A 15047-nucleotide genomic window follows, 5' to 3' on the forward strand; every position below is an offset into this window, starting at 1 on the left:
TTTGGCCCTGAGAGCTTCTAGCTTATCTGCCTCACACTGAGTAAACACCAATCATTATATCACTAGGAAATCATTATTTGTTGGAGGATTAAATCAAAGCCAAGCTAGATTTAATCAGTCTCCTCAATTTCACTTAGTATCTTGTTTCAAGTTCTGGCCCATAACATCTCCTTGTAGGATTAAGTCAATCATACATGCTAAATTAGATAACTATTGTCTCTATCAATTCCACTGACTTAGTACCTTGTAAGAATCTTTTGTTTCAAGTTCAGAGTTCTGGCCTATAACAAGGAAGGGCCTCTTTGCAGACATAGCCTCTGAGCAGAGCTTGAAAGGGAGGCAGAGGGGGAAGGTAGGCAGCACCTGGGGCACAGGAACAGGCTATGTTGTTGTACCAAGCAGGAAAATTGACTATGGCTGAAAGGCAAGAATGAGTGGAAGGCCATTGTGGCTGGAGCAGAAGCCTAGAAAGAAAAACTGATGGAGGCTGATGGGGGCCCAACAAGGGGGAATTACATTTTTTTCTGAGGTTGTCCAAGAGCTGAAGTCAGATGGGATGGGTTAGATGTGAAAGTGAGACAGATTGAAGAAGTATCAAGACTGAAGAGCTCAACTTATCTTTGGAGCAATTCTAAAAAAATGGCACTAGGCTCTTTCTGACATCTTTCTAGGGCCTTGAAAGAAAATTCTGATGCCTTTGGTTGGGGAAACTGGAAGAACATGGATCATTTATACACAGTATTTTCCATCTTTGAGACCACTAGCCAACTCCATCCCTTTCTTTTTGGAATCTCTTATTTTCCTTGGTTCTCTGACTTGATTTACTCTTCGAGGCTTGCTGTCTCTCTGGCCCCATTTGGTTGGATCATCATCCCTCTCCAATTTCCTAACTGGAGTTTTCCAAAGAATTTTGGGGCCTTCTACTCTTCTTTTTCTAAACATTCTCAATAGTCTCATGAATTCAATGATCTTTTTTTATAAAACAACATAGAACTCATTTCCTCAAGTATTTCTTCTTCCTGAAGTTCTCTATTTCTATGAAGAACACCTCCACTGTTCCAGTTGCTTAGGTTGCTTAGTTGCAAAAGATTTTCCTATTATAGATCAGTTCTTTATTTTTTAGCTCTGGGTGAGGGCTGGAAGGTGAGAGGCGCGGGGAAGATTTATTTTCATGAAAACAAAGAAGTTTGTATGAGATTCTGTGCAGGCTGACAGGTTGTTTGCTCCAACCAATCTGCTGGTAGTAAACTTTACTTTGTACACAGCCTAGTTAGGAACCAAAGTTCCTCATTTCTACTCAAAACAAAGCTGCCCCTTAGAGGTGATAGTTGGTAACTGGGGTTGGAAAACTCAAACCCTGATTGTTGTTCACCCAACACCATTCCCCATTTCTGCAGAAATTGCCTATTTTTTTGGTATGTTAATTTATTTTTAATACACATTGCTTTATGAGAAGTTGCCTATTTTTAATGCAGGATAGCTTTCCATGAGGACTATGGAAAGTCTCAAAATGCCCAAACCAATCAACTTCATTCCTGATGTTTCTTATTTTTGCCTACAAGGATGCCCTGGAAATTCTGTTGTGGGTCACAAGGATGGAGGGATTAGTTGACCTGATTTAATGATAAGTAATAGAACTAGAGATCATTACTGATCACCAAAAAAAAAGATGCTTTTGGCTATATTAAGTTAAAAATGTTTTGTACAAACAACTGATGCAGATAGGATTAGACTCTTTGCTTTTATTTTTACAAAAAGTTAGCATCTGCTTTTAGGGCAATGGAGGTTTTCCAAGCTTCCTCTACAGGCAGTCGCAAGGCAGCCGTGGCTTAGCTGGGTCCATGCTGACTCACTCCCAGTATGGTGCATTGGCCACCTCCTCCCGCACCCAACCAAAACAGACCTTTTCTGGAGATCTTTGAAATTATCTTCTACTGGTAATTTGCTGCACTCCCAATATTTGTGGGGTGTGCCAGTGCAGAACTAGTTCACAGGCTGAATTTCATAATTAGTGTCATGGTAATAGTAGAAGATCAAAAAGAAATGTGTGTCCTCTCCACCATCTTGGCTCTGCTTTAATTTCCTCATAATATCACCCTTATTCCTAAATCATGTATCCATTTTGACATTGCTTTGCTATGATGAGTCTGAGATGTAGATTTATGCCAAATTTCTGATGTATTGTTTTCCAGTTTTCTCGGAAGTTTTTGTGAAACACTGAGTTCTCATCCCAGAATCTAGAATTTGGATTTATAGTCACTAATTATTGTGTCATGCATATCTATTCTATTACTACATCAAAACCATATAGTTTTGATGACTCCCTTTTTACAGTAGTGTTTTAGATCTGGTACTTCTAGGTCATCGTCCTTTATTTTTTTTCATTAATTTCCTTTTTTTTTTTTTTTTACCTTTTATTCACCAGATGTATTTTGTTATTATTTCTTCTAGCTCTATAAATTAATGTTTGTGAAGTTTGATTGACATGGCATCGAATAAGTAAAGTCATTTATTAATTTAGATAGAACTCTCATTTTGCTCAGCCTATCCTCAACTAATATTTTTCCATTTTTTTTAGATTTGACTTTTATCTCTGTGAAAAGTATTTTGTGATTGCGTTCATATAGTTCTTACCTTTCTTTGCCTTAGCAGGTAGACATTCAAATATTTATGTTAGCCAGTATTTCTTTATTTCAGGAAGCCCAAGAATCTCATTCTAAATAACATCAGGCTGTTCGAGCTTTACGTTTACAATTTGGGATAACAAAAGAGGAAGCTAGGAGCATAGTAAAAAGCTGTACAGCTTGCCTTCCTTTCCACATTCCTACACTCCCTCCATGGAAGCATCTTTGTGGTTTGAGACCTAATGAAATCTGGCAAATGGATATGACCCATTATAAATCTTTGGGTCGTCTATCTTTTATCCATGTTGTGGTAGACACCTTTTCAGGATTCACTTTTGCAATACCAGCAGCAAAAGAGACAGCCTGAGTGGTCACTGAATTCCTAATCCAAGCTTTTGCAATTATGGGTGTGCCATAAGCAATAAAAACAGACAATGGTCCTGTATATATCTCCAAACATTTTGCACACTTTTGTGCACAGTATAAGATTTTACACACCACTGGCATACCTTTTAATCCTCAAAATCATGCAATAGTAGAGAGGAGAAACAGAGACATTAAGACACTTTTCCAAAAACAAAAGAAAGGGGGAGCCACAGGTAACTCTAGGGAACTTCTAAATTTAGCTCTTTATACCATTAATTTTTTAATTTTTGATAAATTTTGGCTGTGGCAGACAGGTTTTATAACCCACCGGAAGGGCAGTGTCCACTATCTTTAGATAATCGCCAGGTGATTCAGAAAGTGGTGAATGGAAAGGACCAGATAGGTTAACTGCTTGGGGAAGAGGGTTTGCTTGTATTTCTACAGATGGAGAAGGAATCAGATGGTTACCAATGAGCAGTACTTGCCTTGTCCATTGGAGAGACAGAAAAAAGAGAAAAATCTCAAAACAAAGGAGAAGACCTAAAAAACACTTGACACTGAAAGAGCATGGCTGATAATGAGACTGTTAAAGAACTTTACAACCAGCAGGCATCACTGGATTCCCTGAAGTGAAAAATTGTTGACAAAGACTGTTTCAAGACTTGAAAACCATCAGGAATCTACATTCTTTGAGATGAAAAATTGTTGATGAGACTTGCAGGACTTCAAAACTTGCAGGAATCATTGGATTCCTGGCACATGAAGTAATGGACAATAGATTCCTCATGTGTATTCATGTTATTTGTCACATCACTACTAGCCTGTGTTATATTGCTATGTGCTTATGTAATTTATGTAATTATGTGTAATACCTCCCATACTGATGGATTTACGTATACCTGTTTTAAGAGTGAGATCCTTCAGAAACCTGCTTATCTGATTTTGTAATGACTGCGCTAACACCTGGCTTACCTCAGAATCAGCCGGAGTCAGGATAAGCAAAAGTCCTCAATCTTTATTCTTGGTCCTCAGACGTGGGATTGAACAGGATAGAAGCAGATTCTCCCCGACCACCTTCTCCCTCATCTACCACCAAGTGTGTCCCTGGTTAGCTTTACTCCACTCCCTAGTCCCTCCTACAGGCCTCTATACACCAATCATTGAGCCAGTATGGATAGTGGAAAGGACCATTTTCCAAGCTTATGCCCATAGAGTATTGTCCAATCAGTAGTTATCCTCAAGCGCTCAGCAGTCTTGACCTCAGTGTATCCCAATAGTTTCAGCCCTCTACATGATTTGATTTCCCATTTCCTTTGATGTTTTCATCTCCCTTCCTGAGATGTCAGGGAGGGCATGATCACCTTCTTTTATAGTGTTTTTACCCCTTTTCTGAGGAATCAGGGAACACGTGATCACCTTCTTTTTTTGGGTTCTCATCTCCTTGAGAAGTCAGGGAGAATGACCACCCTATGTTCTAAAACAAAAGAAAGCGGGACATGTTATGGGCCAGAACTCTGAAATTTAAACAAAGGATACTTACAAGGTACTAAGTCAGTGGAATTGATAGACACAATAGTTATCTAATTTAGCATGGTTCAGTACTACAAGGAGATGTGATGGGCCAGAACTTGAAAAAAGGTACTAAGTGGAATTGAGGAGACAGTGGTTAAATCTAGTTTAGCACTGATTTAATCCTACAACAAATAATGGTTTCCTAGTGATATAATGATTTGTACTCAATGTGGGGAATATAAGCTAGAAGCCTCAGCCAGGGAGATTCAGAGATTCAGAGACAGGAGAACAGAAGGCTGGAGGCTAGAGACTCCAGCACAAGCCCTTGTAACTCAGATAGATTCATCCCATCTCACAGGTGTGGCAGGCTCTCCTCCTTTGCTTCCCCACTGAAACCAAGACTCTGGAAGGCCTCCAAAAAACTAGCCCAGCCCCAAGTGAAGGAGAGAGAACTTTGAAAGATGTAATAAAGGATTTGGACTTTAACACCTGGTTGCATTTATGGTCATTACTGAACTGAAATGAAGGCTGCCTCCAGGGACCCCAAGAAAACCTCAACAGAGAACATTACATTTTAGAGAGAATATTACACCTTCTTGTACAGCTCCTTCTGAGAAAGTTCCAAGAATCCCCACTCCTCCTCAGTGAAGTCCACCATCATCAAATCCTTGAAGGTCACCAACTTCTAAAGCATTAAAAGGCATAAGATTTTGAGCTGAGACTCCAGAATGTATCTAGTCCAACCTTTATTAAGGAGGAAACTGAACCAGAGTTGGGATTTCTCTTAAAAAAAAAAAAAAATCACATGACCTTTATGACTCACAGCCAACACTTTCTAACCAAGCATTAAGGGCCCAATGGGATCCTGAGAAAGCCTTTTCTGTTTGAAGATTCACACTGGAATACTAAAAACTTGTAAAGGTTTCTTACTATATAATGCCTATCCTGAAGAAAGGAAGGAAAATGTTGGTGACATATCAGTTAGGTAAAAAAATGTGTTTAAGAGAAAGAAGGGGAGGGGAAATTCCTCCCCATCAGAAGTGTCTTAAGTGACATATTAAGGAAATTCCATGAAGAGTTTGTGAGAAGTTGACAAGGATTTTATATTCTGAGTCAACAAAACCTGAAAATGGATCACTGAGAAAAGAAGAAACCAAAAAAAAAAAAAAATCGGTAAATTTCCTGAAATTCTGAAATATTCTCATTTAGATGAAAGCAAGAGAAGTACCCTAGAGATATATTGCTCCCAATATGTCCACGATGGAGTAGTATGAGACTGCTTGCAGCCAAGTAAAGCAGTATTCTCTACTGTTACCCTGAAAGGCTGAGATGACACTGGGCAGGATGCGTCATGGTCAAAAGCATCTGCTATCTTTATTTTATGATCACCTTCACTTGTTTGTGGAATGGATTCAGTCACTGCAATAATGAATTATTGAAAATGAAGAGTAACTCTGAGGGGAAAGGAGAATTTCCTTCCTGACTTAAAATGTCATATTTTATCATTTGGAGTTGGTGATGGAGGAAATGCATAAGAATGACATAGATTTTTTTTTTCTGAAAAAGAAGGTTTCAACATCATATAAGAACTCTAAAATATTGGGGATGAGAAATCAAGAGGAGTGAAAAAGCAGGTGATGGCTATCATGCAAGAGAGTGCCACATCTGCAAATCTTTTGGCTGGAAAGCACTATTTTCAAACCTATTAAATATAGGAAATGTGCTTGAGAAATGCACTTGGAAGGTGATGCTTTTTCATTCTAAAAAGGAACTGGAATTTTTTAAGTTCCAGCAGAAGACAGGATTGGCTTTTTCAGAAACTCTCTTTACTGGGAGCAATTCTCTTCCTTGCAAATAAAAATCACTTTTTTTTTCTCATTTTGATTTTCTTGAAAACATCTAACTTATCTATTTCTTGTGCATATTTCACTTTTAGCTTAATTTCTGTCTGGTATTATATTTTTGAGCAATTGAATAAAACCTCATTTGAGTTGAGATTTAACTGAGTAACTTCCATGTCAGGTGGAACTGGAGAATTTTCCTAAACCACTTCATTACATTCTATAGACACTGAGTCAAGGCTCTGAAGATTTTTAAGACCTGGTCTAGAAACATGGCAGTTACCTGCTAAAGGCCAAAGATCTTCCTACCAAAAAAAAAAAAAAAAAGAATTGCTTTAGTTCATTTCCTAACAGAAAACATTTCCTAACTAACAGAAAGCTGTTAGTATTACTATTAATTTCAAATAAATAGACCTAGTTGCATGAAGAAATTAGTAAACATTTTAAAGTAAATACAGTAGTGTAATTCTTCATTTTTCAATGTCTAGATTCCAAGAGGGTTTGCTTTCCTAAGGACAGCACTGGAACAGGCTTAAGGAATTATTTTTAAATGACCATTTAGCAGAAAAGAATCATTGGAATCATAATCTTATAAATTCCTTAAACTTTTCAGCAATCAAAGCAAATTCATTCAGTTGAAAGCACTCCTCACAAGACAGAATAGTCAACTATAGCAATCTAGTGTTTGACAAACCCAAAGATTCTAAATTTTGGGATAAGATTTCATTATTTGATAAAAACTGCTGGGATAACTGGAAATTAGTATGGCAGAAATTAGGCAAGGACCCACACTTAACACCACATACCAAGATAAGATCAAAATGGGTCCATGACCTAGGCATAAAGAACGAGATTATAAATAAATTAGAGGAACATAGGATAGTTTATCTCTCAGACTTGTGGAGGAGAAAGAAATTTGTGACCAAAGATGAACTAGAGACCATTACCAATCACAAAATAGAAAATTTTGATTATATCAAATTAAAAAGCCTTTGTACAAACAGAACGAATGCAAACAAGATTAGTAGGGAAGTAACAAACTGGGAAAACATCTTTACAATTAAAGGTTCTGATAAAGGCCTCATTTCCAAAATATATAGAGAACTGACTCAAATTTATAAAAAATCAAGCCATTCTCCAATTGATAAATGGTCAAAGGATATGAACAGACAATTTTCAGATGAAGAAATTGAAACCATTACCACTCACATGAAAGAGTGTTCCAAATCACTATTGATCAGAGAAATGCAAATTAAGACAACTCTGAGATATCACTACACACCTGTCAGATTGGCTAAGATGACAGGAAAAAATAATGATGAATGTTGGAGGGGATGCGGGAAAACGGGGACACTGATGCATTGTTGGTGGAGTTGTGAATGAATCCAGCCATTCTGGAGAGCGATCTGGAATTATGCCCAAAAAGTTATCAAACTGTGCATACTCTTTGATCCAGCAAGAGATACTAAAAAAGGGAAGGGGACCTGTATGTGCCAAAATGTTTGTAGCAGCCCTGTTTGTAGTGGCTAGAAACTGGAAAATGAATGGATGCCCATCCATTGGAGAATGGCTGGGTAAATTGTGGTATATGAATGTTATGGAATATTATTGCTCTGTAAGGAATGACCAGCAGGATGAATACAGAGAGGCTTGGAGAGACCTACATGGACTGATGCTGAGTGAGATGAGCAGAACCAGGAGATCATTATACACTTCGACAACGATATTGTGTGAGGATGTATTCTGATGGAAGTGGATTTCTCTGACAAAGAGACTTAACTGAGTTTCATTGGAGAAATGATGGACAGAAACAGCTACACCCAAAGAAGGAATACTGGGAAATGAATGTGAACTATTTGCATTTTTGATTTTCTTCCCGAGTTATTTTTACCTTCTGAATCCAATTCTCCCTGTGCAACAAGAGAACTGTTCGGTTCTGCAAATATGTATTGTATCTAGGATATACTGCAACATATTTAACATATCTAGGACTGCTTGCCATCCTGGGGGCGGGGGGGAGGAGGGAGGGAGGGGAAAAAACGAAACATAAGTGATTGCAAGGGATAATGTCGTGTAAAAATTATCCTGGCATGGATTCTGTCAATACAAAGTTATTATTAAATAAAATAAAATTAAAAAAAAAAAAAAAAAGAATTGCTTTAGTTCATTTCCTAACAGAAAACATTTCCTAACTAACAGAAAGCTGTTAGTATTACTATTAATTTCAAATAAATAGACCTAGTTGCATGAAGAAATTAGTAAACATTTTAAAGTAAATACAGTAGTGTAATTCTTCATTTTTCAATGTCTAGATTCCAAGAGGGTTTGCTTTCCTAAGGACAGCACTGGAACAGGCTTAAGGAATTATTTTTAAATGACCATTTAGCAGAAAAGAATCATTGGAATCATAATCTTATAAATTCCTTAAACTTTTCAGCAATCAAAGCAAATTCATTCAGTTGAAAGCACTCCTCACAAGACAGAATAGTCAACTATAGCAATCTAGTGTTTGACAAACCCAAAGATTCTAAATTTTGGGATAAGATTTCATTATTTGATAAAAACTGCTGGGATAACTGGAAATTAGTATGGCAGAAATTAGGCAAGGACCCACACTTAACACCACATACCAAGATAAGATCAAAATGGGTCCATGACCTAGGCATAAAGAACGAGATTATAAATAAATTAGAGGAACATAGGATAGTTTATCTCTCAGACTTGTGGAGGAGAAAGAAATTTGTGACCAAAGATGAACTAGAGACCATTACCAATCACAAAATAGAAAATTTTGATTATATCAAATTAAAAAGCCTTTGTACAAACAGAACGAATGCAAACAAGATTAGTAGGGAAGTAACAAACTGGGAAAACATCTTTACAATTAAAGGTTCTGATAAAGGCCTCATTTCCAAAATATATAGAGAACTGACTCAAATTTATAAAAAATCAAGCCATTCTCCAATTGATAAATGGTCAAAGGATATGAACAGACAATTTTCAGATGAAGAAATTGAAACCATTACCACTCACATGAAAGAGTGTTCCAAATCACTATTGATCAGAGAAATGCAAATTAAGACAACTCTGAGATATCACTACACACCTGTCAGATTGGCTAAGATGACAGGAAAAAATAATGATGAATGTTGAGGGGATGCGGGAAAACGGGACACTGATGCATTGTTGGTGGAGTTGTGAATGAATCCAGCCATTCTGGAGAGCGATCTGGAATTATGCCCAAAAAGTTATCAAACTGTGCATACTCTTTGATCCAGCAAGAGATACTAAAAAAGGGAAGGGGACCTGTATGTGCCAAAATGTTTGTAGCAGCCCTGTTTGTAGTGGCTAGAAACTGGAAAATGAATGGATGCCCATCCATTGGAGAATGGCTGGGTAAATTGTGGTATATGAATGTTATGGAATATTATTGCTCTGTAAGGAATGACCAGCAGGATGAATACAGAGAGGCTTGGAGAGACCTACATGGACTGATGCTGAGTGAGATGAGCAGAACCAGGAGATCATTATACACTTCGACAACGATATTGTGTGAGGATGTATTCTGATGGAAGTGGATTTCTCTGACAAAGAGACTTAACTGAGTTTCATTGGAGAAATGATGGACAGAAACAGCTACACCCAAAGAAGGAATACTGGGAAATGAATGTGAACTATTTGCATTTTTGATTTTCTTCCCGAGTTATTTTTACCTTCTGAATCCAATTCTCCCTGTGCAACAAGAGAACTGTTCGGTTCTGCAAATATGTATTGTATCTAGGATATACTGCAACATATTTAACATATCTAGGACTGCTTGCCATCCTGGGGGCGGGGGGGAGGAGGGAGGGAGGGGAAAAAACGAAACATAAGTGATTGCAAGGGATAATGTCGTGTAAAAATTATCCTGGCATGGATTCTGTCAATACAAAGTTATTATTAAATAAAATAAAATTAAAAAAAAAAAAAAAAAAGAAAGCACTCCTGAATATTGTAATGAAGAAAATCATTTAACCACTTAGCAATATGACACTAGAGTGATTGCACTCAGATTATAGAACAAAGTCATTCTGATCCAAAACATACTGCCTTAATGCCCAATTTTTAGAATATTTTTCATTAAGGATGATCTACCTATAGAAGGTCAAACATCCCAGCATCCTAAGGAGAACACATGGGACTTTCAATGCAACCTTATAGTCTAGTTTAGGACAAAGTCAGTTCCATAAAGCTAAGATTTACACTGAGGGATGGTATGTCTTCCAGAATCTCGATTTTCCCAAGAATCATTTCTACTAGTAGATAAGAATCTACTGTCAAAGTTTGATCTTGGCCATGAGTGGAGTAGAGGAGGAACCTGTGACCTTAGGTCTGAGGCAAAAAGGGCCTCTTGGACCTTCTCAGGAAAGCTTTGCTCACAGAAGTTACAAGAGTCTTTTTGGTTTCCACAGGGTCAATCTTTCTGAGCAAACTTTGCCTTAGGACTTCTCTTCCCTGCAGAAGCCCTGAGGAGAACAAGTCACCCTTTTCCTTGACATAATTGTCTTCTAGAAATGAAGTCCTGTGCTTGCATTCCCCAGGCAGATCTAACTGAGGAGGTCAGAGAGGTCAGGCAGCCTACCTTTTCCCTCCCTGACTTCTCAAAGAATCAGAAGTGGTTTTAGGGGCCACCTTTATGCCATGACTCCTTCCCTTAGCTCTTAGCCCATGCAGAGGCCCTGCTCTCCTGACTGGGGAGACTTCTCAATGGCACCCAAACCTCACCATCCCCCATAGTGCTGCTGTCTGGCCATCTTTAGGTCCCTTCATTATGTTCCTTCTTCCACTTCCTTTAAGAATACTCATGCACTCACTTCCAGGGTGATTATTCTGCCTGATAAAGCACTTGGCAAATATTGAATTACTCTATGACTGCTAAAGCAGCTACAGTTGTTCTTGGCCCGGGACCACAACCCAGTTCAAATCCATCTCCTAGTCAAGGGGAAAAGACTTTATTGAAAGTAATTTAAGGCTCTTACTGAGGGGACTGAATTCTGAAAGAATCCAATGAAGAAACAGCCCCAGGGAGATCAGCTGATCTAGCTTTCCATCACAGAGACATTCATTCTAAAGCTCCAAGGGAGGGCAGGGGAGTCAAGGCTGGCCCTTGAAAATGGTCACTGACCAGCTTATCAGTCATCAAGGCCCTAGAAGTCTCCTCAGAACCAGGCTGGACAAAGGAGTTCTCTAAGGAGGGGTCAGGAAGAGAGAGATAGGGAAGACTCCGAAGCTGGAAAATTTGGGCTGAGGACTTACTGCCCCACAGGGTCAGGGGACCCCATGGGACATCCATACTATGGGGCAGGTGGGTGGTCAGGCAGCTGTAACTCCTGAACAGGAGTTTGGAGGGGGAAGATGAGCGCAATGGGAAGGGCAGCTAGTAGGAGCAGGTGAGGGGAGGAGGGGCCATAGGTCAGACTACCTGGGACTTGCAGGAGCAGAGACACCTCCCAGAAGACAGAGAGATCTCAACTATGAGAGGAGGCAGAGAAATCTCAGCTCAGAGTTTGATCCCAGGGCTGAATGAGACTATAGTCTCCAAGAATGCAGCCAACAATGTGATTTCTCAATGACATATATATACACATGGCTCAGACTCCAGGGGTAGACTGAGGCAGGGCCAGAGTCACAGTGTTGAGAGAGCAATAGGACTCTGACAGGATGGGGTAATCCTCCAGAGAAGGGGATGACATAATAGGGGGAGGAATCCTAGACATGGGGAGAGGCATCTTGATAAGATGGTATCTGACATTCTGGTAGCTTGGGATGGGGAGAAGAATTCTGATATTCTAAAACATAAGATCTTTTATCCTTATCAAATCTTCTGATAAAGAGGGAAGGGAGGTTTTACAGGACAATTATAAACTGAGGCAGAACACTTAGAGAAACTGAGGTAGAACACTTAGAGAAACTGAAGCAGGACAATAAAAGAACTGTGGCATAACAATAAGACAGTTATAAAGAAGTTTTAGCTAAGATCAGCTTAAGACAAAAAAAAGGTATATTTACTTGTTTGTTTTAAATTATTTTTAATTACATGTCATGACAATTTGTAGCATTCATGTTTATATAATCTTGAGCCCTCTCCTGTTCAGTCCTTCTTGGCCTCCATCTTAATTGCTTGTCACCCTTGTGACTCAGGATCCACAAGTTCTGCTCTCAGCACCTCTCCCCTTCTCATGAGGATGCGATGGTGAAGAGTGAAGAGGGAAATTGCAGAGCCTCCCATTTGCTTAATCAAGTACCAGCCCAATCCCTAGACTTGGAGGGAGATGTGAAGGTTTGTATTAAGTGGGCAGAGAAATTGTGTAATGAGGACTGGGATCATATATCCCAGACCAGGATGATGCCCTGGGCCTAGCTCCTGTTTAGGGTCTGAATTCAGGTGAGAGATCTCAGGAAATCAGGGCAAGATAGAAGGAGAAGGGCCTGGTGTTAGGATAGGGTTTGAGAAGGCCCAGCTCTGGTCCAATGGACAAAGGTTTTCAGGATGGAGGAGACTGGGAGGGAGGAAATCAGGGGATAGTAATGGCTGGAAGAGCCTGGAGGGCTGTAGGATAGACATATTCTTGTGAGGAAAAAACTGGTTACAGCAGGAGGTCATGGGCAATATCTAAAATGATTTTTACTGCTTGCTTTAGAGAGAGATCATATAGACGGTGGGAGGAGATGTATCAGGGACTGTTGGAAAGAAAAAGATGTGCATTCTTAAAACAGTATGATTCCCAAAAGGTTGTTTAAAGATGCAAGATAGAAAACCTCTGAGAGAACCAGAACAGAGGAAGGTGGGAAAGAGCTTCCCCTAGCATACTGAAGAAATAGAGGTTGATTAAGGTATCATATCATTGTGATCCTAGAAGCTCAATGTAGGAATTTTGGCCTGTATCATATAGATACAAACAGAATAGTCTGGGAGGACTAGCTTCCATATAGTATTTAATAATAAACTGCTTTATAAAGTCTGCATCAGGTGCTACTACTGGGCTTATACCCCAAAGAGATACTAAAGAAGGGAAAGGGACCGGTATGTGCCAAAAATGTTTGTGGCAGCCCTGTTTGTAGTGGCCAGAAACTGGAAAATGAATGGATGCCCATCAATTGGAGAATGGCTGGGTAAATTGTGGTATATGAATGTTATGGAATATTATTGTTCTGTAAGGAATGACCAGCAGGATGAATACAGAGAGGCTTGGAGAGACCTACATGAACTGATGCTAAGTGAAATGAGCAGAACCAGGAGATCATTATACACTTCGACAACGATATTGTATGAGGATGTATTCTGATGGAAGTGGATTTCTCTGACAAAGAGACCTAACTCAGTTTCAATGGGTAAATGATGGACAGAAGCAGCTACACCCAAAGAAAGAACACTGGGAAACGAATATGAACTATTTGCATTTTTTATTTTCTTCCCGAGTTATTTTTACCTTCTGAATCCAATTCTCCCTGTGCAACAAGAGAACTGTTCTGTTCTGCAAACATATATTGTATCTAGGATATACTGCAACATATCTAATATATATAGGACTGCTTGCCATCTAGGGGAGGGGGTGGAAGGAGGGAGGGGAAAAATCGAAACAGAAGCAAGTGCAAGGGATAATGTTGTAAAAAATTACCCTGGCATGGATTCTGTCAATATAAAGTTATTATTAAATAAAATTAAATTTAAAAAAAAATAGAAAAAAAATAAAGTCTGCATCAGGTTTTCTATTTTTTAAACTTATTTATTTTGAGCTTAAAAATTGGAAAACAAATTATCTTGTGTATAGTAGAACAAAAGAGAAGATTAAAAATATAAAGTAATAAATTTCCATTTTCTGAAAGCCTATATAATAAATGATTTTTGTTGTATTGAGAGGGGGTCATCTTTTATTTGCTTACTTGCAGGTTTTCTTTCTCTTCTTTCTTTCTACTTTATTCTTTTTTCCTCTTACTCCCCTCTCTGCTCCAAGGTTTTATATACATATATAAATAAACACACAGACCAATTTTATGTGATTGTGTATACATTGTATAACTGTAGTTGTTAATTTTTACTATCCATCTTGATTTGCTTCAGTTCCCCTACCATGGTGAAGACTGAGGTGTAAGAAACAAAATATCTTACCAAGAACTCTGCTGGCTCACAGATAAGTACAGGAAAAATTTGTTTCAAGAATGGGTACCTAGTGGCCCTTTTTGTATTGGCTAGAAACTGGAAACTGAGTGGATGCCCATCAGTTGGAGAATGACTCAATAAATTATGGTATATGAATGTTATGGAATGTTATCGTTCTGTAAGAAACAATCAGCAGGATGATTTCAGAGAAGCCTGAAGAAACTTACAGGAACTAATGCAAAGTGAAATGAGCAGAATCAGGAGATCATTGTAAATAAAAATAACAATTCTACCTAAATTAGTAAATTAATTTACATGTTCAGTGCCATTCCAATCAAATCCCCACCCCACCCCGGAATAATTTATAGAGCTACCATAATTCAATAACAAGAGACATCTAGGGAATAAAAGGTCAAGAAGATCAAGGGCCCAGTTTTAAAGAGTTTTTCAACAGCAAATGGAGACATCCTTTATTGCTCATAGATATGGGAGTCCCTGGAATTTCATGAGTGAAAGTAAAATAGGGAGGCCTGAACTTGAGGGCCTGTGGAGGTCTATCCCCTT

The 15047-nt window shown here is 38.6% G+C and overlaps 2 protein-coding genes across 5 annotated transcripts in view; both read left to right on the top strand.

Annotated features, from left to right (window-relative positions):
• Positions 1-15047, top strand: part of LOC127556769 (zinc finger protein 665-like) — a 572139-nt gene that overhangs the window by 261998 nt on the left and 295094 nt on the right. The gene's annotated exons all lie outside the window — the stretch shown is intronic.
• Positions 1-15047, top strand: part of LOC127556748 (zinc finger protein ZFP2-like) — a 605234-nt gene that overhangs the window by 172200 nt on the left and 417987 nt on the right. The gene's annotated exons all lie outside the window — the stretch shown is intronic.

This window comes from Antechinus flavipes, chromosome 3 (genome assembly GCF_016432865.1).
Source record: "Antechinus flavipes isolate AdamAnt ecotype Samford, QLD, Australia chromosome 3, AdamAnt_v2, whole genome shotgun sequence".
NCBI classification, from domain to species: domain Eukaryota; kingdom Metazoa; phylum Chordata; class Mammalia; order Dasyuromorphia; family Dasyuridae; genus Antechinus; species Antechinus flavipes.